Source organism: Ixodes scapularis, unplaced genomic scaffold, assembly GCF_016920785.2.
Source record: "Ixodes scapularis isolate PalLabHiFi unplaced genomic scaffold, ASM1692078v2 PGA_scaffold4__175_contigs__length_147842914, whole genome shotgun sequence".
NCBI lineage: Eukaryota > Metazoa > Arthropoda > Arachnida > Ixodida > Ixodidae > Ixodes > Ixodes scapularis.
The window spans coordinates 8,136,152-8,141,045 of NW_024609879.1; the positions used below are offsets into that span (position 1 = coordinate 8,136,152).

The window sequence follows — 4,894 nt, forward strand, 5'->3', positions numbered from 1 at the left end:
CAATGTGAAAGTGTCCACAAGGCATGTCGCACCCCTGCCAGTCACTCTCTTGGCCACATGTTTCAAATGGGCCCCTCATATCGCTGAAGACCGTTTATTCTATAATAACCCGAGTTTCTGGAGCTCTGATGCTGCCTCTGCCCTTTCTTAATGCTACTGTCCAGTGAATCGAGAACTCGATGCTTCGGCTCAAAGTTCAGATTTTTGTATTTTAATGTTTTCGCAATCTGTATGTCTTCTAGTTTCATATAAAAAAAAAGGAATTGTTACAAAATTCGATCAAGAAGTTACAAAAAAAAAAGAGAACTTGAACGTTTTACGGCGACTCACAAAAATTAAGAAGTTTGTCATGTACGAGGTTTTTCGACCTCGCGTCCCTCCCAACGTTTGCGTCAGCCATTGTTGCCGTCGCTTCGACCAGGACGAATAATACTTTTTTCCGTTGACTCCTTCCACAGTTTCGTACTTGCCGTAGAAATAATAATTAAAAAAAACATTTCCCCACGTCCCGACAAGGCCTCAAGAACCACGGGACATAAATGTGGCACTGCTATTGGCTAACGCCGTAACGAACCATGCAATGAAGCTAGCGCATCTTTTCCGATCATATCGCATCGCACGCTGTCTGAAACGAGAACTATGGTTTCAGCGACTATTGAGCGTTTTCCAGGATGAATGGCGACGAGAAAGGCCACCTTTGACTCCAGAAGAGTCGGTCACTGCGCCCGTTCAAGGGAAGGCCAAAGCAAATGCGCAAAAGTGTGACGAATGCGATGGACCCACCCGTGCACCTACCACTCGAGCAAAATGACGACTCACTCAACACGCCTTCGAGCTCTACGAGCATTGCAAGACCCGAGCAATGGAGCGCTTCGGAGTTCATCAGTAAAGTGCTTCGGGAAACAAGCTGACGGCATTTTGCGATGAAACCGTTTAGAAAGGAAGCGGCGGAAGCGCCGTTGTCTGCAAAAGTCAAACCCTGACGCAATTTGTGAGCGGCGCGACGTGCGGGAAATGTGGCAAGAGCAAACTTTCCGTTGTGAAAGTTGAAAACAAACGCAAGGGCCTTGCATTTTTGCTGGAACTCAAGTGCACAAACGTTGCGTGCCCTTCCGAAGTTCTTTCTTTCGGCTGCGTATACATCTCATCGTGCGACTGCCGCCGGCCATGAATTGCGCGACCCTAAACAAAGCAGTAGAAGCGCCTGCGACAGCGTTGCGCTCAACGTGAAAGCAGTGCTCGCAGCGCATGCAATTGGTGTCAGTCACGGTTAGCTGGTTAGATTTTGCGGCATCCTTGGTCTCCCGAAACCGCTTCATCAAAAAACATTCCACAACATCTCGGAAAAAGTCCACGCCACTGCCAGCAAAGCCGTTTCCGACATCCTTGCAGAAGCAAGATGAGCAACTGTGTCTGAAGCGAGTCAGGGCGACATCGCCGTGATGTCTGACGGGACGTGGCAGAAATGGGGACATAAAAACCACAATGGCATTGGCACTGCCATTTCTGTGGACACAGGCTACTGCCTGGATTTCGTGGTGCAGTCTAACTACTGCCACAACTGAAACCAGCACCAGATCTTCGATGAGCCAGAGGAAGTGTGGCAGGCATTTCATTCTCCTGTGTGTGAGAAGAACGTAGACCGCTCGTCACATGCCATGGAAACCGAAGCAGCTCTACGCATCTGGCGTAGGAAACATACATACAAAACGGAGTTGCAGTTTACAACACTCCCCAGCGACGGACACAGCAATGCATATGCGGCAGTGTCAAATGCAGAGGTGTATGGGTCCACCGGAGTGACGAAGGAGGACCGTACGAACCATGTTGCCAAGCATCTTGGAACAGCACTGAGGAAGCTAAAGACGCCTCTACCACGTGGGGAGAAACTTGGCGACAAGACCATTCTACAGCTGCAGCAGTACTACCAAAGTGCCATCACCAGCAACCGAGGGAGTGTGCGAGGGATGTACCGTGCAATCTGGACATCCTTTTTTCCCTCATGCTCGACTGACGAAGCCAGCAGCCACAAGTTCTGCCCTTAAGGGGAGGAGTCCTGGTGCAAGCATAAGAGGGCAATAGCTCTGCAAGCACCAGCTCCGGCCCACACATTCTTCCTCACCAAAGCACAAGGGAAGGCAGTGCTTCCCATCTACTAACGGTTGACAGACAATCCCCTTGTTCGCTGTCAGCAGGGGAAGACGAAGAATACTGCTGAGAATGGATGCTTGGGCGAGTTGGATGTTCATAATGTGGTGCGTGCGCGTGCATTTTCAGCGTGAGTGAGTTTACTTTTGCATTTCTACAATGCTGCTGAGTCCTTGAACACCAAGATTTGGATGCTGTGCCCCAACACCCACTTTGCTGCACGGACTGTGATGGAGACTGCCACCACCATTGCTGTGCTATGATTCGATCAAGGCCACTCCAGCCATGAGAAAGTTCTGGAAGGGCTAGGAGTCCTCCCTTCAAAGCAGCTGGTCCGTCTGAGCAGTGCAGCTGACTAGAAGAAGGGAACAAGCATGTCTCCGAAGCTGACCACTGAAGCGAGATCCCACCGACGCCATCAGGAGAAGCATGCCCGTGCAAAGGACTCTAAGCACAAAGACCGTGAGGGCGCTACCTATGCTGCGGGAGAATTTTAGTCTGGGGATCCAAGGATAAACATTTTGGACTGACTATGTCAGCCTGAAGTTTCGTGCAGTTGGAGTGGCAAGTTTGGTATCTAGCATAAAAATAGACTTTGAAATATGTTTTTCTCTAAATGTTTTTGCCCGTTTCCTCTAGAAGTTGTCAAATCACCATGAAATTTTACACAGCTGTTTCTGAGGCTGCACAGGGTGTCCAAATATTATTAGTTATAACATAAGTACTACCACTTTTTGTTTTTAAATACTAAACAAAAAGTGAAATTTAGAAAATACTGACAAACTTTTCTTATTTTCATATAAAAAAATATTTTAGGTATTGCTGATTCAAGTAGATATTCACACTGTAGTCATTGGGGAACCAACCTGGCTATTTAGGCTGCATTATCTTTATAATTAGCAGAAAACATTGTGTGCACAATACTGGTGCTTTTTATGCATGTCATGCAGCACAGATATTGAACTAGAGCAGCGATCAGCGAACAGATCGTATAAATCAAAAAGACGAGCCCGATTTCTCTAGCTAGGCATGTTTCAGCCCCCTAACACTAATATTAAAAAAAGTATTCCTGAAAAGCATATCTCTTTTTTTCTGTGTGGAAGTTCCACACAAAAGCGTTATGCTGTAGTTTGCATTCCGTTTTTGTGTTCTGTGCAAGCAACTGCCCCTGCAGGATTTAGGTGACCTCGAACAATCGGCAGCATGCTTGGCGCTGCTGGAACTGGAGAAGAGCGGCCAGTTGCCCACCTCGGAGCAACTGGTACCGCCAGGCACATCAGCCTCTCAAGGAGCGTCACCAACAGATGCTAATCCTATGCATAGAAATGGAGGTGTAGGGCAGAGGGCGTCGACGTCACAGCAGTCGAGGCCCCCTCCTGCCAAACGAGACTGTTTGAGTGCTCGACAAACTCGTACACAAGAGGAGTTTGCAGGATCCCACAGGATAATGGCAAACACGTGCACAAGGCCACACACGGACATTAGCAGACCTAACATTGCTTTTGCAGCGAGTCTTGGCAATGCCCTTCACATGCTTCCACCCCGCCCGCCAATCTTTGCGAAATTGCAGTTTTATGAAACACTCTTTGAGCTTCAGGATAGCTTAAATGACGAAGTGTGAAAGAACATCTTTTTTATAATATAATGGAGATAACATTTTTGCATAATGTCGAGCATGGCGACAATTTATTACTGCATTTATTTGAAAAACAAGGTGTCCTTGAAAAACATTTAGCTTTTTTTTGTTTACCACTGGGACATATGCATCCCACTTGTAGTGATAAATCTAGCATCTCCTTTAGCAGTCGCTGGGACATGTTTATACCAAATTTACAACTTGAGCCATCTCTTGGGAGCATTAGGAAGCTCAACATTTTAGTTTGAGGCGGTGTCGATAGATTGGGCTGCGTACTTTCCACGTTTTTTGTGCCTCACCGTATCTGTTTACCATAGCTAAACCAAGTCAGTTTCAGATGGCTCTGCCCTCAAAAACAAAATGCCTGGAAAGTACAAACTATGTAACTTGCACCCGGTGAACCTGTCAAGAGTATTCTGAGCAGGTTTTGAGCTTCCAAATCACTCACAAATTTTAGTAGTATAGAACGCCAAAACTGAAGACTTCTGAGTGACACTATAATTAGATATAGCAGCGCTCTTTAATAAGAGTTTGCGTTCTAATTTATTAACACTTGTTTACCACATTCTAGTGCAGGAAAACGAAAAACTGACAACTGAGGAAGCTCTCAATTTATATCTTAGTCTACCAGATGACGCTGATGACAGCGAAAATGAATGGGAAGAATCCGACAACAAAGCGCCGTCCGACCTTGACGCCGAAGAGAGCATCGAGGAGAAGCAAGTGACCCCAGGGACGCAAAAACAGAAAAGGCAAGCCCCGAAAATCCTTCACGGTCAGCCCCAAGAAGCGTCGCATCTCGACTGAAAAATCAGTCGCTGCAGAAGATGGTGCAGTCGTCGAAGGAGTGTGGCCTTCACAACAAAGCCTTCAGAGGGCAGCATGCCACTGGACGCATTCCAACTTTAGTTTTTCTGAAGACGTTATCGGTCACATTACAGAACAGACCAACTTGTATACAAGCCAAACTAGAAGAACAGACTGGGACCCCTATCACGGCCAAAGAACTGAGAGCATACATCAGAATGCACGTCCTTACGAGTAGAGACCCCATGCACCATCTTCATCTTTATTAGAGTTCGGACAGCCTGTAAAACGTGAAGGAGATCT

General features: G+C 46.8%; 1 pseudogene; it reads left to right on the forward strand.

The window, feature by feature from the left end:
- Positions 1–1,658: 1,658 nt before the first annotated feature.
- On the forward strand, positions 1,659–2,645 carry LOC115327298 (annotated as a pseudogene).
- Positions 2,646–4,894: the final 2,249 nt, after the last annotated feature.